We start from the raw sequence: 20,804 nt of genomic DNA, 5'->3' as shown, positions 1-20,804 counted from the left end.
ATTACTGGAGACTTTAATCATCCAACAATTAATTATGAAAATTACAGTTTGGTAAGTGGTTGGCATTGTAAGACATCCTGTGAAACATTACTAAATGCCTTCTCTGAACCCCACTCGTGATGGAAATATATTCTATCTACTGGCAACAAATATCTGACTTCTCTGAGGATTTGTACATCGAAACTGGTATTGGTGGCCATGACACGGTGTTCTAACAATGATTACCAAAGTACATGGACGGCTAAACAAAGCAGGAAGATATATACGTTCAGTAAACCAGATAAAAAATCAGTAGTGTCCTATCTCAATGAGGAATTTGAAACTTTCATCACAGGGCAGGAGCATGTAGAGGAACTATGTCTCAAGTTTAAAAGAATAGTTGACCATGCATTGGATAGGTACGTACACAGTAGAACACTTCATATTAAGAAGAAACACCGTGGTACACTGTCACGGCAAAGAAACTTCTAAAGAAACAGAGATTACTGCATAGTAGGTCTTAAACAAAGCGAAAGGCTGTAGATAGAGAGATGCTGGATGAAACGCGTTTGGCTATCAAAGGAGCAATGTGTGAAGCCTTCAATGACTACCATAGCAGTCAAATTATCTTCCACAGAACCCAAAGAAATTCTGGTCTTACATAAAGAGTGTTAGTGCCATCAAAGCTAGAATGCAGTCCCTAGCGAATGAGACAGGAATGGAAATTGAGGGTAGAAAAGCAAAAGCTGAAATGCTTAACTCCGTTTTCAGATATTCGTTTACAAGGAAAACACAGAAGAATTGCCCCAATTTAATCCCTATACCACTGAAAAGACTAATTATTAGTGTCAACGGTGTCGAGAAACAGTTGAAATCGTTAATATTGAATAAATCTCCAGGACCCTATGCAATTCCTGTTAGATCTTAAACTGAATATGTGGCTGAGTTAGATCCTCTTCTAACTACACTCTATCATAGATCCCTTGAATAAAAAACGGTGCCCATTTGAACGTTATCCTATCATGGGACGCCACAATGAAATATAACCCAAGGTGCTGACTATATAAAATAATTGAGAATGTAGTAAAATTTACTAACAACATTTATTTTTTTAAAGGAAAACAGACATATTTATAGTTATTGATTGAATACAGTAAACAGCTAACAGTTGGGTTAAGAGAACAGTGGACAAGGATCCTGGGTGGTAGAAGTGAGTTAAGCACTGTGGCCCTAAAAATGTGGATAACGCAATCTGAATTGATCTGACGCTTAGCAGACTTTGATTGCTCAAATCTGCAGAAGTCTATATAGGTGCAGCTGAGAGCCAGCAGCGATTGAGATCTGTAAGCCCTGACAAGGCAGGGTAGCACCACGTTACTCTGTTTGCTTCTTGCGGCGATGTAACTTGCAGCTGGCGAGATGGGTGCGTCGGACGCGAGGCGTAAGGCGGCACCTGTGAATCGATCACGGCCACGAAAGAAATGCAAAATCTCACAGTGTAGCGATCAGGCAGACAGATAACAATTTACTCTATACCACAACCTTGAAATCATGGTAGATTTCAGTGTGTGACACACCTGTTCACTGGTCGTACCAAGGACCAATTTGGCTCACTTATACGACAGAGTGGACAAGTATACCAAACGCCGAGACTCGTAAATCAAATACAAATACCGGGTGATTAAAAAGTCAGTATAAATTTGAAAACTGAATAAATCACGGAATAATGTAGATAGAGAGGTACAAATTGAGACACATGCTTGGAGTGACATGGGGTTTTATTAGAACCAAAAAAATACAAAAGTTCAAAAAATGTCCGACAGATGGCGCTTCATCTGATCGGAATAGCAATAATTAGCATAACAAAGTAAGACAAAGCAAAGATGATGTTCTTTACAGGAAATGCTCAATATGTCAACCATAATTCCTCAACAATAGCTTTAGTCGAGGAATAATGTTGTGAACAGCACTGTAAAGCATGTCCGGAGTTATGGTGAGGCATTGGCGTCGGATGTTGTCTTTCAGCATCCCTAGAAATGTCGGTCGATCACGATACGCTTGCGACTTCAGGTAACCACAAAGCCAATAATCGCACGGACTGAGGTCTGGGGACCTGGGAGGCCAAGCATGACGAAAGTGGCGGCTGAGCACACGATCATTACCAAACGACGCGCGCAAGAGATCTTTCACGCGTCTAGCAATATGGGGTGGAGCGCCATCCTGCATAAACATCGTACGTTCCAGCAGGTGTTTATCAGCCAGGCTGGGGATGATGCGATTCTGTAACATATCGGCGTACCTCTCACCCGTCACGGTAGCAGTTACAAAACCAGAAGAAAAAAGGCCCGATAACGGTAGATGTGGTAAATCTAACCCATACCGTGAATTTCCCGTCGTGCAGTGGAGTTTCCACGACAGTTCTAGGATTTTTGGTAGCCCAAATTCTGCAGTTGTGGGCGTTGACAGACCCTCGGACCGTGAAATGAGCTTCGTCGGTCCACAGCACGTTACTCAACCAATCGTCATCTTCCGCCATCTTTTGAAACGCCCACACCGCAATTGCCCTCCGCTTCACTAAATCGTCAGGTAGCAGTTCATGATGCCGATCGATTTTGTACGGATAGCATCGGTGGGTACGCCTCAGTGTATGGAATGCCGGTGCGACGTGCGCCTGCACGAGCGCTGACTTCCCCGTGCATAGACGAACCCGCTACAGACTCCATTTCTTCCTGAACTGTCTCAGAAGCATTACGCCTTGTGCTTGGTCGGCCACTACGTGGTATACCGTCTAAACAACCCGTGGCTTCGAATTTCGAAATTATTCTCGCCACAGCTGCATTTGTCAAAGGACCTTTACCCGTTCGAATCCCCTTCCTATGGCGATAGGATCGTAACGCTGAACTAGCACATTTCCCATTCTGATAGTACAGCTTCACTAAAAGCGCCTTTTCAGGTAACGTCAACATGCTGCGACTGCTGGAGCATCTGATACTCACTCTCATTATAGCTCCTTTTATACACGATTGTCATGTGCAGTCACTGACGTTTTGCTGTCCAGCGCCATCTGTCGGACATTTTGTGAACTTTGTTTTTTTTGTGTTCTAATAAAACCCGATGTCATTCCAAGAATTTGTGTCAATTTTTACCTCTCTATCTACATTATTCCGTGGTTTATTAAGTTTTCAAATTTATACTGACTTTTTGATCACTCGGTAAATGTGCCCTCGGCAAATGAGTAGTCCGAGACGTTTGAAGTCACACTATCGGTACAGTAAGAACTCCACCACTGGCTCCCCAGTCTAAACTACTCGCATGTGAAGTCAGTCTCAGGACAGGCCACAAGTACCAACCACGCATGCCAGAGCATTGACTTGAAGATCCCTTCCAGACCGAAGTCCAGAACCAAAGTGCCTCGTACCTCTCCAGATAAAAAAAAAAAATCTGTTTTCCGCAAAGTGCACGAACGACACCACCTTCACTCCATCTTGAGCCAACAACAGGGCTTTAGGGGTGCTAAATCTCCCCTCCTACATGACAGTACAAACTCGTGTCGAACCAGCGCAAGAGTTAAGATACCTGCGTCTCTGCAAAAAAGAAACCGCCAATTCGGCTTTTTAAAGTTTTTGCAGAGGGAGAAGATGATTTTCTCCAAAGTCGTGTCGCATCCTATGGCAACAAGTGAACAGATACAATCTTAAAGATCTTTATCTAAATCGCCTGTGCCTTGGAGCATGTTAATCCTAGCTATGAGGTGTAATAAAGATTCTATCTCTAAACTTTTCTCAGACACCGGAGTTTCTTATGCACCTGAGGCAGCTGATGGAAGCGAGTCATAGGCCTATTTGCAGTATCGATGAACATGAAAACTTGTGAATTTTTACTACGCTGTGTAGACGCGTCCCTTCAGTCCGTCACCCCCAGCCCAGCCTTCGGCTGGCGCCAATGCAGGTATAGCGGCATTGTCCTATTGGAGACCTGTCTTGACTAGGGGATGCTCTGTGTGCCGTGTATGGCTGTGGACCTGTCTGGCAACATTTACTGAGGGATGAGCTCGCCGCCAATTGCTTTCAACTTCCAACATGCCGTTTCTACGAACTAAGAACCACAAAAATACCTCATGCTTTTAACGCCCTACCAGACTCCTTCAACATCTGCTCAGGCCTTTAAGTCTCACTCAAGGTGTGTAAGGTTGTAACAAAATCTTTAATAATTTTCTGTATACGAAAAATAGGTGAGAGAGTAACTTGTCCTCTGTCACAGTTCTTGGAAAAAAGGATAGGACACACCCATCTAAAGAAGGGTAGTAGAAGTGATCCACAAAACTACCATCCAAATATCCTTGACATCGACTTCTTGTAGAATCTTAGAACTCAGACATAATGCGGTATCTAGGACAGAATGTCCTCCTCACTGTCAACCAGCGTGGATTCTGTAAACATCAGTCATGTGAAACCCAACTCGCACTTTTCTCACACGGCGCACTGAGAGCTCTGCATCAAGGCAGTCAGTTAGATGCAGTATTTATTGATTTGCGAAAAGCATTTGACTCAGTACCACACCTATAGTTATTGACAAAATTACGATCATGTGTGGTATCAAGTGGAATTTGTGACTGATCTGAGGACTTTTTGGTAGGGAGGACACAGCGTGTTATCTTGGATGGAGAGCTATCGTCAGACGTAGAAGTCACTTCAGTTGTGCCCCAGGGAAGTGTGTAGGGACCCTTGCTATTCATGTTGTATATTAATGTCCTTCCAGTCAATATTAATAGTAAAATCAGGTTTTTTTGCAGATGATGCAGTTATCTATAATTAAGTACTCTTCGAAAGAAGTTGCATAAATATTCACCCAGATCTTGATAAGATTTCAAAGTTCAAAGTTGTGCAAAGATTGGAAACATGGTTAAAATATTCAGAAATGCAAAACTGTGCACTTCAAAAAACGAAAAAAAACATAGTATCCTATGCCAGTAATATCAAGTAGTCACTGTTGCAATCGGCCATCTCATCAAAATACCTGGATATAACGCTTTGTGGGGATATGAAATGGAATGATGACATGGGCTCAGTCGTGGGTAAAGCAGGTGATTGGATAGGATCCCGTGTATTGGCAGACTACTTGGGAACGGCAGTCAGTCTAGACAGGAGACTGCTTACAAGTCACAGGGGCGACCGGCTCTAGGATATTACTCAAGTGCGTGGGAGCCATACAAAATACACTCATGCTCATAAATTAAGGATAATTGCAGCATGTGGTGCCACACAAAGTGGCGCTACACAAAACTGGCGCTAATAGCATAGACCAATAGGGAACACACACGACACAGATCTGTATGTCCACGGTATTGGTGATAATTTAAGAAAACCGTCCCGAAACACGTGTGCTACAAAACGCCGCTGTTTCCTGTGCATGTACCCCGACATCAATATGGGATATGATCGCCATGCACACGTACACAGGCCGCACAACGGGTTGTCATACTCTGGATCAGGTGGTCGAGCTGCTGCTGGGGTATAGCCTCCCATTCTTGTGCTAGAGCCTGTCAGAGTTCCTGAAGTGTGGTAGGAGTTTGAAGACGTGCAACGATACGTCGACCGAGAGCATTCCAGACGTGCTCGATGGGGTTTAGGTCCGGAGAACAGGCAGGCCACTCCATTCGCCTGATACCTTCTGTTTCAAGGTACTCCTCCACGATGGCATCTCGGTGGGGCCGTGCGTTACCATCCATCAGGAGGAAGGTGGAACCCACTGCACCCCTGAAAAGGCGGACATAATGGTGCAAAATGACGTCCCGATGCACCTGACCTGTTATAGTTCTTCTGACAAAGAAATGTAGGTGTGCACGTGCACCAATCATAATCCGACACCACACCATCAAATCACGACCTACATACATGTCCCTTTCAAGGACATTAAGGGGTTGGTATCTGGTTCATGGTTCACGCCAGATGAAACCCGGCGAGAATCACTGTTCAGATTATACCTGGACTCGTCCGTGAACGTAAACTGGGACCACTGTTCCAATGACCATGTACTGTGTACATGACACCAAGCTTTACGGGCTCTCCTGTGATCAGGGGTCAGTGGAATGCAACTTGCAGGTCTCTGGGCGAATAAACCATGTCTGTTCAGTCGTTCTGTAGACTGTGTGTCTGGAGACAACTGTACCAGTGGCTGCAGTAAGGTCCCAAGTAAGGCTACCTGCAGTACTCCGTGGCCGTCTGCGAGCATTGATGATGAGATATCGGTCTTCTTGTGGTGTTGTACACTGTGGACGTCCCGTACTGTAGAGCCTGGTCACGTTTTCTGTCAGCTGGAATCGTTGCAATAATCTTGAGATCATACTTTGTGGCACACGGAGGGCCCGTGCTACGTCCTGCTGTGTTTGACCAGCCTCCAGTCACCCTAGTATTCTACCCCTCATAACGTCATCAATATGTGATCTTTGAGCCATTTTCAACACAAAGTCACCATCAGCACGTCTTAAAATGTCTGCGCCCTTACTCGTTGCACCGTACTCTGACATGCACCAACATACCTCTTGGTATGTGGACTTCTGCCATCTCACGGTGCGACGACCGCAGGTCAAATGCACCGGATGGTCGTACCCCGAGGTGATTTAAACCCGCAAACCACCCACCAGAGCGTTGTTTCACCATGTATCAGCATTATCCTTAATGTATGAGTATGAGTGTAGAACTAACAAGGGATATGAACGTATTCATTGGAGGGCAGTACGATTGGTCACAGGTTTGTTTGATCCATGGGAGAGTGTCACAGAAATACTGAAGGAACTGAACTGGAAGGCTCTTGGAAATGGATGTAAACTATCCCCAGAAAGTCTAAGAATCTAGAAATCTATTACAACCCCCTCCGTATCGCTCACACAGGGATCGTAAGGATAAGATTAGAATAATTACTGCACGTACAGAGTCATTCAAACATTCTTCCCGTGCTCCATACGTGAATGAAACGGGAAGAAATCCAAAAAACTGGTACAATAGAACGTACGCTCTGCCAAGCACTTCACGGTGATTTGCAGAGTACACAACTACACTAATGTGATCAAAAGTATTCCGACACCCCCAAAACCATGTGTTATTAATATTAGGCGCATTGTGCTACCACCTATTGCCAGGTATGTATGAACATATGTGCGGGACTGGGATTCCAAACCAGGATCCCGTGCTTGCTATGCAGTTGCATTAACCATTGAGCCACCCGAACACACTGTTTATCGGAATTTTGCAGACTACCTCGGCACGTCTCCTGGCCCACGCACATTCCACCTAGCGTCGCCTATCTGTAGACGTTATCGATGTCCTCCATGCTTGCTACTTTGAGATTCCCTCTGTAGGTCGGACGTAATTATGCATCCGCACTGAAGGTGGCAGATTCATTGCCCATTGAGGAGAATCAGTTATCTGAACGCGTGGTGTCTACTTTTTTGGACATCTCCTGTGGGAATCTCGAAGTATCGAGCATGGAGGACATAGGCAGAGACTGTAATAGGTGACGCTGGTTGGGAATGTTGGTCGGCCAGGAGGCGTGTCCAGATAGTCGGCGCATTTGCAATAAACGCCATCTCTCGGGGCGCAGTGGTTAACGCTAACTGCCCAGTAAGTAGGAGATCCTGGGTTCGAATCCCCGTCTGGCACACATTTTCACCTGTAGCTGCTGATTCCACATAAAGTGCTGGTGCATCTGCTAACTGGTAGTATCTCTGCATGACGTTATCAGATATAATATCAGTAGTCAGAAATAATTTATCCAGTCAAGTAAGAGAAAATCAAACTTCAGCCGCAGTTGGGCGTTGAAATAAATCCAATGGCGACGAGTGAAAATTTGTGGCCGACTGCCACTGGAACTTGTATTTGCCGTTTTACGGCGTTACCCTTCAGCTGTCTGAGCACATTTTCCGTCCAATCCAAATTCTCTACTTGTCGCACACTACACACGTAGCGTCCTCTATCCATTGTCCTCACTGCTTGCAGCTTCACCTAATTTCCGCAACAGTTCCTATGCAGTGCGCATCCCCACTGGAGTTATCAAGCCGCACTCTGTATACGTATTACACTACTGGCCATTAAAATTGCTACACCAAGAAGAAATGAAGATGATAAACGCGTATTCATTGGACAAATATATTATACTAGAACTGACATGTGATTACATTTTCACGCAATTTGGGTGCATAGATCCTGAGAAATCAGTACCCAGAACAACCACCTCTGGCCGTAATACCGGCCTTGATACACCTGGCCATTGAGTGAAACAGAGCTTGGATGGCGTGTACAGGTACAGCTGCCCATGCAGCTTCAACACGATACCACAGTTCATCAAGAGTAGTGACTGGCGTATTGTGACGAGCCAGTTCCTCTGCCACCATTGACCAGACGTTTTCAGTTGGTGAGAGATCTGGAGAATGTGTTGGCCAGGGCAGCAGTCGAACATTTTCTGTATCCACAAAGGCCCCTACAGGACCTGCAACATGCGGTCGTGCATTATCATGCTGAAATGTAGGGTTTCGCAGAGATCGAATGAAGGGTAGAGACACGGGTCGTAACACATCTGAAATGTAACGTCCACTGTTCAAAGTGCCGTCAATGCGAACAAGACGTGACCGAGACGTGTAACCAATGGCACTACATACCATCACGCCGGGTGATACGCCAGTATGGCGATGACGAATACACGCTTCCAATGTGCGTTCACCGCGATGTCACCAGACACGGATGCGACCATCATGATGCTGTAAACAGAACCTGGATTCATCAGGAAAAAGGCCGTCTTGCCATTCGTGCACTCAGGTTCGTCGTTGAGTACACCATCGCAGGCGCTCCTGTCTGTGATGCAGCGTCAAGAGTAACCGCAGCTATGGTCTCCGAGCTGATGCTGCAAACGTCGTCGAACTGTTCGTGCAGGTTGTTGTTGTCTTGCAAACGTCCCCATCTGTTGACTCAGGGATCGAGACGTGGCTGCACGATCCGTTGCAACCATGTGGATAAGACGCCTGTCATCTAGACTGCTAGTGATATGAGAGCGTTGGGATCCAGCACGGCGTTCCGTATCACCCTCCTGAACCCACCGATTCCATATTCTGCTAACAGTCATTGGATCTCGACCAACGCGAGCAGCAATGTTGCGATACGATAAACCGCAATCGCGATAGGCTACAATCCGACCTTTATCAAATTCGGAAACGTGATGGTACGCATTTCTCCTCCTTACACGAAGCATCACAACAACGTTTCACCAGGCAACGCCGGTCCGCTGCTGTTTGTGTATGAGAAATCGGTTGGAAACTTTCCTCAAGTCAGCAAGTTGTAGGTGTCGCCACCGGCGCCAACCTTGTGTGAATGCTCTGAAAAGCTAATCATTTCCATATCACAGCATCTTCTTCTTGTCGGTTAAATTTCGCATCTGTAGCACGTCATCTTCGTGGTGCAGCAATTTTAATGGCCAATAGTGTGTAATGTGGGTGGTGTCTGTTCTTTAGGACATGTTCGGAAGATCAGACACCAAAAATATCATAATGTCTTCCTGAAGTTCTCAGTGGAATATCGACATGAAGATCATTATAGAAAAATCGCCAGTTCACTTAGACGATGGTATAAATAGGTAGTTAACTTTTTGAAGGAACCACACCGGGATTCGGGAGCGATGATTTGGGAACCCTGTGGAAAACGTCTGATATCTATACAGCGCTTGTAGGTGCGTCTGCAGCAGACCAGTCCAGTGCTGCCATGCCGATTGTACTTTAAAATGGGCCTAACTGCTGCTGGATGGTGTTCAGTTATTGTGACTTCTGACATGTCGGTACCAAACGACCTCTTATCTCACACTCCATCGAAGTCGGAACCAATGTTCGCTGATGTTGCTATAGCCCCACTGGTGACATTGCTCCTGGTGGCATCATCTGTCCACGTGACCTCTCCACGTCTAATCAGAACATCCTTCACGTGATAATTCAATGGATATTATTGCCAACTGTCAGACATATAACTAATAATTTCCTCCCTTTCTGCAACTCATTTCACTGGCGACCGTTCTCCGATTCTTCGAGGTTACTGTGCATTCTGTCAGAGCCAGTAACTATATGTCTTTTACGCCAAAGCATACCTACAGCAAAAATCAGTGTCAGTAAAGGAATAATACTGACATCTATCATGGATAATATGTTCTTGGATGTAAACATTATGGTCATTTTCTAAAACTGAGATGGCATCGTGAAGAATGTGGTTCTGGTTTCTAATACACGAGAGTGATACGTGGGAACAATGGAAATTGGCAACCTCTGAGCCGGAAACTGACTGTGGCTTTATCTATAACTATATGGAAATTGTAAAATTTAAAATTCTTCCGGCGAATCAACTGTTCAAAGAAATTTCTGGATTGGAGCCGGTCGTCGTAAACTTCATTCCACGGTATTTCGGCTGTTTTTTTTTTTTTTTGTTTTCATCATATTAACTGCATCCATGAGAATATTAGATTTGCTATGGAACTAGAGAAAGATGGTTTGAAACGCGTACGTATTCATTACCAGCGATGGCGAGGCATGACAGAATCTCTGACCAGAGAGTTATTTATCGTTGTTAGTCTGCGCTTGACCGCGCGAGAGTTCAGTTGCGAGTAGTCAGTTGCGAGTTGCACTCTGTCGGCAGTAGTTGTAGCGAGTGGACGGTTGTACTGAGCGGCCGTCGGCACACGTCGGCGGCGTGCTCTCCTTGCATCTCTGGTCACGATTCAGGACGAGGTATATTGTTATCGAAGGTAATGAAGCAGCATTGCGCTCAGCTAATAACATATGTTAATTGTAATTAATTTGTTCAAGAATTGCCCCAATAATAATTTTCTTATAAAGTAACTGTTTTAAAGAAAAAGATTCATTTCAAGTTAAACAATATTTCCCATGCATTCCCTCCAAGAATCAAAATTAAATATGGGCCAGCATTGCACGGAGCTGTGCCGAAAAATAAGAGCAGATATAGATGCTGTTTTACTGAGGTAAGAATTTATCAGGTTTAATTATTTCACAGGGCCGAAGGTCAGCGTCGCTGCCCTTATAAGATTTATCAGGTTTAATTATTTGTGTTGAGATGTTCATGGTACATGGTTTATTATTTAATTAACATTATTGTGAGTTTAATGAGCGATCTTCATTCTTTAACTTTTGTGTGGAGTTTACATTTTGGGCAATTATTATTCTTTAATTTTGCAAGCAGGTTACGCTTGGTTCATTTTTTATTATGCTGTTTTGTGGGAATATAACATTTCACTTAACATTGACTTTCATATTCTTGCTGGGAGGTTACAATTTCATTATCATTGTCTTTTATTATTGCGGGGAAGTTACAGGTTGCGTTCCATTCCTGGATGTTTTGATTAAACGGAAGAGTGGACGGCTCGGTGGGACATTCTGTTTATCGTAATCCCACGCACACTGATTTGTACTTGCATTCTTCAAGTTGCCATCACCCATCCTAAACCATGAGTGTGCTTAAAACACTTGTGCACAGGGCGCATACGGCGTCGGATGCAGAGAATTTACCTAAGGAACTTGCACATTGAAGGACGGTGTTCAGAGACAATGGATACGCGACCCGGCAAATTAATAGGGCCTTCTCAACTAAAGCCAGGAACCGGGAAGTGTATAAAGAGGAGAAGGCGCCAACTTAATCCCTAGCTTTTCTTCCCTTCGTTGGAAATATCTCCTTCAAAATAGCGAGGACTCTTAATAATTTTCATGTGACAGTGGTTTTTCGTCCATCTTGTAAGATTTCGGATCTGCTGGGATCGGTGAAGGATGATTACTGCCGAGGGCGGGAATTTATAAAATACCGTGTCAATGTGGTATGGCTTATATAGGACAGACAACGCGTACAGTGGAAGAGCGTTGTACGGAACATCAGCGTTGCATTTGCCTACTTCAACCCAGTAAGTCTGCAGTTGCGGAACATTGTATTTCCAACAGACATTCAATGGAGTATGACAGAAGTTTGATTTTGGCCATAGCAACAACCTTTTGGGGCTCCATTATCAAAGAATCCGTTGAAATACGCATTGGGGAAAATCTAATGAACCATGACAGTGATTACCAACTGAATATCGCGTGGAATCCCGTAATCTCCGAAATTTTTTGCTCGAGACGAAGACGCCACAAGACTTCGACAGTTGCAGCCAGCGACAATACAGGCGGTAGCTGAGTCTTGTAGTTGCACCAGCGAGGGCGCTGCCGCTGGGCGGTGTGGTCCTTCTGTCTTCGCGACTTCAACGCATGCGCGGTAGTACCCTCAGCGCCACTATATAAGACGGAGCGGAGAACGTCTTCGTCAGTCCTCGGTCGGCACACCTGAAGGTGACTGGCAGTTGTCCAGCCGAAATTTCGTGCAATGAATTTTACGGCGACCGACTGCAATCCCGAAGTCTCTTTGAACTATACGGAAATTGTTAACGATACGCCATTAACGACTGCAAATTCTGTTAGAACATGCTGTCATACAACCAGGAGGATGTGATATGTCTTACTTTGCAGGAAATAAGATATGAGAATAACTGCATTTACATCGTCCACGAGTGATATTTCCAGGAAAGTAAAGTAATGACGGATCGTTACAGGGCTATTACAAATGATTGAAGCGATTTCATAAATTTACTGTAGCTCCATTCATTGACATATGGTCACGACACACTACAGATACGTAGGAAAACTCATAAAGTTTTGTTCGGCTGAAGCCGCACTTCAGGTTTCTGCCGCCAGAGCGCTCGAGAGCGCAGTGAGACAAAATGGTGACAGGAGCCGAGAAAGCGTATGTCGTGCTTGAAATGCACTCACGTCAGTCAGTCATAACAGTGCAACGACACTTCAGGACGAAGTTCAACAAAGATCCACCAACTGCTAACTCCATTCGGCGATGGTATGCGCAGTTTAAAGCTTCTGGATGCCTCTGTAAGGGGAAATCAACGGGTCGGCCTGCAGTGAGCAAAGAAACGGTTGAACGCGTGCGGGCAAGTTTCACGCGTAGCCCGCGGAAGTCGACGAATAAAGCAAGCAGGGATCTAAACGTACCACAGCCGACGGTTTGGAAAATCTTACGGAAAAGGCTAAAGCAGAAGCCTTACCGTTTACAATTGCTACAAGTCCTGACACCCGATGCCAAAGTCAAACGTTTTGAATTTTCGGCGCGGTTGCAACAGCTCATGGAAGAGGATGCGTTCAGTGCGAAACTTGTTTTCAGTGATGAAGCAACATTTTTTCTTAATGGTGAAGTGAACAGACACAATGTGCGAATCTGGGCGGTAGAGAATCCTCACGCATTCGTGCAGCAAATTCGCAATTCACCAAAACTTAACGTGTTTTGTGCAATCTCACGGTTTAAAGTTTACGGCCCCTTCTTCTTCTGCGAAAAAAACGTTACAGGACACGTGTATCTGGACATGCTGGAAAATTGGCTCATGCCACAACTGGAGACCGACAGCGCCGACTTCATCTTTCAACAGGATGGTGCTCCACCGCACTTCCATCATGATGTTCGGCATTTCTTAAACAGGAGATTGGAAAACCGATGGATCGGTCATGGTGGAGATCATGATCAGCATTTCATGTCATGGCCTCCACGCTCTCCCGACTTAACCCCATGCGATTTCTTTCTGTGGGGTTATGTGAAAGATTCAGTGTTTAAACCTCCTCTACCAAGAAACGTGCCAGAACTGCGAGCTCGCATCAACGATGCTTTCGAACTCATTGAAGGGGACATGCTGCGCCGAGTGTGGGAGGAACTTGATTATCGGCTTGATGTCTGCCGAATCACTAAAGGGGCACATATCGAACATTTGTGAATGCCTAAATACACTTTTTGAGTTTTTGTATGTGTGTGTGCAAAGCATTGTGAAAATATCTCAAATAATAAAGTTATTGTAGAGCTGTGAAATCGCTTCAATCATTTGTAATAACCCTGTATTTTGTTGTGTAGAGCGTTAGCCAGCGGAAGTTATATGCAATTTGCAGACACAGCATTCCTCTACACGCTACGCACGCTGAACTGAAAACAGTAATAGAGGAAAGGTGCCTATTCTCCGATGGTTCCTTAATGTGTGACATGTCGACTTTGCTCCTAGTAGGTGTTGAACTCTGGTGATGGTTTCCTTAAACAGGCCTGTAGCGTGTCCGAGGACGACACAGCGGCGAGCGCGCCATGCTGAGCTGGACAGAGTGCCTAAAGACTGGTATAAAATCTGCAGTGTTTGTAGTTTTTGTCGCGTCGGTGCTAAGTTTATTTTGTGCTTGAAGCTCAACGGATATTACTGTACTCTTTTATTGTTCTTATTTCTGATGGTATAACCTATGATTATTGACAGCTTCATTTTCCAACGAACATTGTTAGCATGAACGTGATTGAGCAGGATGACGAGATTCCTAATGAGCGATAGCATGGGGATACGAATGTGCAATAGTGTCGCATGTTAAGAAACCTATTGGTTATTGAGGCAACTCGTTCTCTCACAATTTGTTATATGTAATTTATTCAATAATATCATACGATAACATTATTTTATATCATTTATTATAGTGGAATAACAATATTTGTGTTCATTTTAATTTTATTAAATTATCGTATGATAATTTTCTTCGCAAGATGTGGCAACCTTGCAGGCTTGCGTAGGCACAATATCTTTGACCTTGGTCTATAAGCTGCTTCTAGTCCAAGCAGCACTTCGATGCAACTGCTCAGTCGTGAGTTGTTCTGTAATAAGTTAACACGTGTTTGTGTTTTTCCTCACGGAAATGGAACCGCATAATATTGGGCACAGTATGCCATTTCTTTTTGCGTTAAATTGGGTGAAAACGTGATTATAGTTATGGTAAGCCTCAGAAGGCTTTTGGAGAGGAGGTTATGTCAAAAGCACTAGTGTTTCGTTGGCATAAAATGGTTAGTGAAGGCAGAACGAAAATTGAAGACGAAGACCGCAGTGGACGACCATCAACTTCACGGACGGATGTCAACTTGGCCAGGGTGAGTGAACTCGAACGATCTGATACAAGATTATCCGTGAAAGTGATTGCAGAAGAACTGAACATCAGTCGAGAAACTGTTCGTCTAATAATAACTGAAGAACTTGGGATGAGAAAGATTTGTGCAAAAATGGTCCCCAAAAATCTCACACCACAACAGCGAGAAACACGGAAAAATGTGGCAGCCGATCTGTTAGAGCAAATAGAAATCAATCCAAAATTGTTGAGCCGTGTTATCAGTGGTGATGAAAGTTGTTCTTTTCAGTACTATCCAGAGACAAAACGGCAAAGGTCGCAATATTGCTCAAAGGGATCATCCAGACCAAAGAAAGCTCGCATGTCAAAGTCAAAAGTGAAATGCATGCTTGTGTGCTTCTTTGATTCCAAGGGAATTGTTCATAAAGAGTTGATGCCTCCTGGGCAAACAATTAACCAATGTTACTACAAAGAAATTTTAGAAAGACTTCGTAAAAGAGTTCTTCGAGTCCGTGCCAACATTGCTGATAACTGGATTCTGCATCACGATAATGCGCGACAAACAGTTAACCAATATTACTACAAAGAAATTTTAGAAAGACTTCGTAAAAGAGTGCTTCGCGTCCGTGCCAACATTACTGATAACTGGATTCTGCATCACGATAATGCGCCATCCCATACTGCTCTGTCAGTACAGATATTTTTAACCTCAAAACAAATTTCACTACTACCACAGCTACCTTATTCACCAGATATCGCTCCGTGCGACTTTTTTCTGTTTCCAAGAGTCAAAACGACGGCCAAGGGACACCATTTTAAAACAGCACAATATGTCCAAAAAGCTGTGACGAGGGTCTTGGAGAATATTACAGAAGATGAGTTCCAGAAATGTTACCATCAATGGCAGAAGCGCTGGGAAAAGTGAGTGCAATCTGAAGGGAACTACTTTGAAGGGGACAATACTAAACTTGACTAAATCGGTAAGCAACATTATTTTTTCACATCAGTCTCATTACTATACTGTCGCACCTCGTAAGTGGGTATTAGAATAGCTCTATGAGTGGAAACTTGGCAAGTTTTCCGGATCTTTCTATTAGGACAGCATTTTGTTTACAAGACAATCAATATTTCTCCTAATTCAAAGTGCTCAGTTCACAGTACTTATGAAAAATAATGGAACAAACAAAATCAGAAAAGTTAAATACTTTTAAGGCTATTTATGGTATAATTTATGGAGCCCTCGAAAACGCACTACACCGAAAGGTAGAAAGGTGGGTGGCAAGTAAACCAGGTCGTGTTGTCACGCCATTATTACTAGCAAGGTTATTTTGAGCAGCTTACAACCAAGTAGAAACAACTGAAGCGTATGTGAATGCCTTCAGAAAAACAGGTCTCTTCTCGTGCAACAGGAACCTCTTCAGGGATCATGATTTTTCAATTCATCACAATGCTGATCCTTCTCAAGAGAGTGAGACCGGAAATTAAATCAGTCGTAGTGATGTTGGTCAAGCTGTCAGCAGTACAGATGTCAGACCTCTTCCACAGATCGCAAAGCCACCTGGAGATCCGGCCGTTCAAGTAACATCGCGATCTTCTGCTGAGTCAGTAACGTGATGTCCTTATATTAAGCGAATACAATAATCGAAACAGAATCAATCACCTGTCGAAGCTAAGAATAAAGCAACCAAAAATCTACTCTGGAAGAGCGAAAAATCTTCAACACGTGGAGCGGAAGAATCTCCTAGTGTCTTGAGAGTGGAGATTCAGACAGCAGACATGACGACCACACAGAGTACCTGTTCTGTACAGGGCGCTTTTCTAATGGCAAACACGGAGAAAATGGGCACGGTGCACGAAATGTTATTGCTGGGCCCATAGAGATTACGGTGTCGAAGAAGACAATTTTATACGCCCGTAAAAATAAACATAAGTAGTGTGAAATGAGTCAAGACTAATAGAAATCAATGAAGATGTAAAAAGGGTACGTCCTTAAATCATATTATTCATTAATAAAAAAAACGTATTTCCTGTCTCATATTAGGCAAACGTTACCTCACTTCTGTGACATACCTTGTTTTGAAGATTTAATAATTACATTGAAAGTTTGATTCTCTGCCATGCCATGAAAGTCTTTGAGCGTATTCTGGACGAAAGGATCCGTGAGATCACACGGATTTCCAGAAACCAAGCTGTATTTGTGAAGCACTGCGGCACAACTGATGCGGTTGATGCTGCAAGACCCTTAGTCGAGAAACATCATGAGACAGCCAAGCCGCTGCATCTAGCAGTCCTGGATCTCGAAAAGGCCTTTGATCGGGTGCCACACAGTCTCATCTGGCTAGCACTTCGACAACATGATGTGTCGGAGCAGCTTACTAACCGGGTGCAGTTACTTTATGCACAGCCGAGAAGTTATGTCCGTACAACCTCAGTACTATCCAAGGACTTCCCATCACAGTCGGCGTCCATCAAGGTTCTGCATTATCACCACTTCTGTCCATTCTCGTAATGGACACCGTGACAGCTGACCCGCACCGGCCATTACCATAGACCCTACTTTATGCTGACGACGTGATGCAGCCAGCACGAAACAAGCTTGATCTGCAGAGCCTAACTCAAGAATGGAGTGACCGGTTGGCGCAACACGGTTTGCGCCTTAATTTGAAGAAAACCGAGTACATGACATCAGACAGACATGAAATCGGAACCATCAATATTAATGGTGAATATCTGACTCGTGTGAGTAAGTTTAAGCACCTTGGTTCCACGATCACCGTTGACGGCCGATTCACCGAAGAGGTCAACACCAGAACTTAGGCAGCCTAGCTGAAGTGGCGAACAACAACAGCAGTCACTTGCGTCCGCAGGATGAAAGACAATTTAAAATCAGAAATATATCGCACTGTCTTCCGACCAGTCGCCTTGTATGGTTGTGAGTGCTGGCCGATTACAGTTGAGGCAGAACGGCGCCTAAGTGTAATGGAAACGAAGATGCTAAGGTGGACAGTGGGCCTCACTAAGTTAGATCACGTTTCTAATGACAGCATTAGGAAACAGTTTGGTGTTGAACCGATCCAAGACAAGATGCGTGAGAGTCGTCTTCGATGGTCTGCGCATGTTTTACGGGCCGGTGATGACTCTATTGCCAAGGCGGTTTACAAACTTGAAGTCGTCGGCAGTAGAACCAAAGGAGGGCCTAAGCAACGTTGGCCTGATAAAATTCATAAAGACCTTAAATGCGTGAACATCCATCCACCCACCTACATCTACATCTACATGGTTACTCTGCAATTCACACTTAAATGCCTGGCAGAGGGTTCATCGAACCATTTTGATACTACTTCTCTACCATTCCACTCTCTAATGGCGCGTGGGAAAAAGGAACACCTAAATCTTTCCGTTCGAGCTCTGATTTCTCTTGTTTTATTATGATGATCTTTCTCCCAACGTAGGTGGGCGTCAACAAAATATCTTCGTATTCGGGAGAGAAAGTTGGTGATTCAAATTTCGTAAATAGATCTCGCCGCAAAGAAAACCGCCTTTGTTTCAGTGCCTTCCACCCCAACTCACGTATCATATCAGTGACAAACTCACCCCTATTGCACGATAACACGATGAGCTACCCTTTTTTTGCACTTTTTCGATGTCCTCCGTCAATCCTACCTGGTAATGATCCCACACCACGCAGCAATATTCCAGCAGAGGACGGACAAGGCTGTCTCTTTAGCGGGTTTGTCGCATCTCCTAGGTGTTCTGCCAAAAAAGCGCAGTTTTTGTTTCACCTTCCCCACAATATTATCTATGCAGCCCATGATAGAGCGAAATGGAGACAACGGACCCATGTAGCTGACCCCGCAGGCTCGCGGGACAAACGCCGAAGGAAAAGAAGAAGAACATTGAAAGTTTGTTTATAATCGCAAATTTCATAAATGAATGGTAAGGATAAATAGTGCGAGATATTACTATCATGATAAAATTATAATTGCACTTAGTTTTTGGTATTTAACATGCGTTTAAGAAAGTGCGTCTCATGTTAGGTACCTTTCCTCTACATTCAGAGTGTAGCAAATACTTCAATAAAACACGTTACCTTTTCTTTTACAAGAAAGTTGGCTGATGCAGAATTATGAAACGTATGTTAGGAAGGAAGAGTAGAGGTATCGCTTGCACAAGGGAACACCAAACGATGAAGCCCCGTGGCCGCCACCTACCTCCCAGCGCAGTCAAATCTTCAGAGGTGTTGGGAGGCGCATCGCAGTAGGATCTAACCACAGGTGCGTCGAAACCCGAGCTGATGACGGCTGGCTCCTCTGCATTCTTCGCACGATTAGCGCCACGGAACGGGCAGCTGGCTGCTTATCTTTTTGTTGACTCGTCAGAGATTGCCAGAAATGCCGACCGTTTCTCAGAACACCGAGAGCCGTGCTGGAAATCGCTCACGAGCGCTGGAAATCGGAGAAGTGACTCCGGGGACAGGTGGCTTGCGCCTTGATCCTTGTCCCACGAAGCTTAAGCCGCCGGCTTACACGGAAAGCAGCTTAGCGGCTGACGCCTGCTGCAGCATCCCACGTGACACATTTTGAACCCAGTCGAACATTGCTGGCACCTTGTCTACGTCAGACATCGACACATCCAGACTAGAAGGCGCTATGCAGGCCAAATTTGTTATAACCTGCGTACTATTCCTCTAACAAAGACTTTTCGCCACTGTTGGCAGGCATGATTCAATAATACACCGATCAAACAAAACGTACTGGACGTCTCCGCGCACCGTACCATATTTACCATGGATTTTTTAGATTAGATTAGTACTTGTTCCATAGATCATGAATACGACACTTCGTAGATGTGGAACGTGTCAGGTTAATTTTTTTTTTTACCACTCTGCTTGCGAAACATGAGCATGTTTTTATGTTTCGAGAATTTCTCTTCAAACTTTTCATTTTGTTTGCCTTGTTGTTGTGCTGTAGTGTCAGTCTTCTGTCACTAATATAGATAATTGATGGCAAACTGTGACTTCAAGACGTAACTGCTCTGAGTTCACTGCGTATCTCGGAGACTGGTTTGTTTACGTACATGTTGCCAACGTAACGAAGTGTATACTGAAAACTATCGTATATCGATTTCTGGTATGTGTGTGTGTGTGTGTGTGTGTGTGCACGCGCGCGCGCGCGCGCGAGGAAGAGAGAGAGAGAGAGAGAGAGAGAGTGAGAGTATACATGGTATGATTTTTTTTTCTGTAGAATTTTGGATATGGATGTAACAGCTGTCAAAGAGTAGTTTAAAGTTTTTGTGTTCAGTTGGGCTGAGTTTTGGGTCAATGTATTGTATTATTATTATTATCATTGTTATTATAGCCCTCTGTTGCAGTGTTACTCTGTTTTGTTATCTGTTATGTTATCTGCTAGTGTAAACAATGTTTGGCATGTGTACTTGATCAATCAACAGGGCTTTCTTTTCTGCTTTGATTTTCTGTGATTTAATTTTCTTGCAGGGTTAGGATATGTACTTGTTGATTCTAATTATTTTCATGTCTTCTTTTCTAGTGGTTGGTTTATGATTGTGTTCTCTTACGTATACTGAAATGTGGAATGATTTGTCCCATTCTTTCGGGCTCTCAAGTCTTCCTTGTATCTGACATCAACAGCTCTGCATGTTTATCCTACGTATCTGCCAGCACAAGTGTTTCACTGTAATTGATATATACCTGCTCTAACGTCCTGAAGACGTGAAAGTCGGAGTGTGAATGTGGGTTATGTGGGCTTATTCCCCCAAACCACAGGGGACAACGAGAAAATTTCCTTAGCTGGTAGAGAGACGGTGTTGAGAGTGATAC

This window comes from Schistocerca serialis, chromosome 5 (genome assembly GCF_023864345.2).
Source record: "Schistocerca serialis cubense isolate TAMUIC-IGC-003099 chromosome 5, iqSchSeri2.2, whole genome shotgun sequence".
NCBI classification, from domain to species: Eukaryota; Metazoa; Arthropoda; class Insecta; order Orthoptera; family Acrididae; genus Schistocerca; species Schistocerca serialis.
This window is presented reverse-complemented; position numbering follows the sequence as displayed.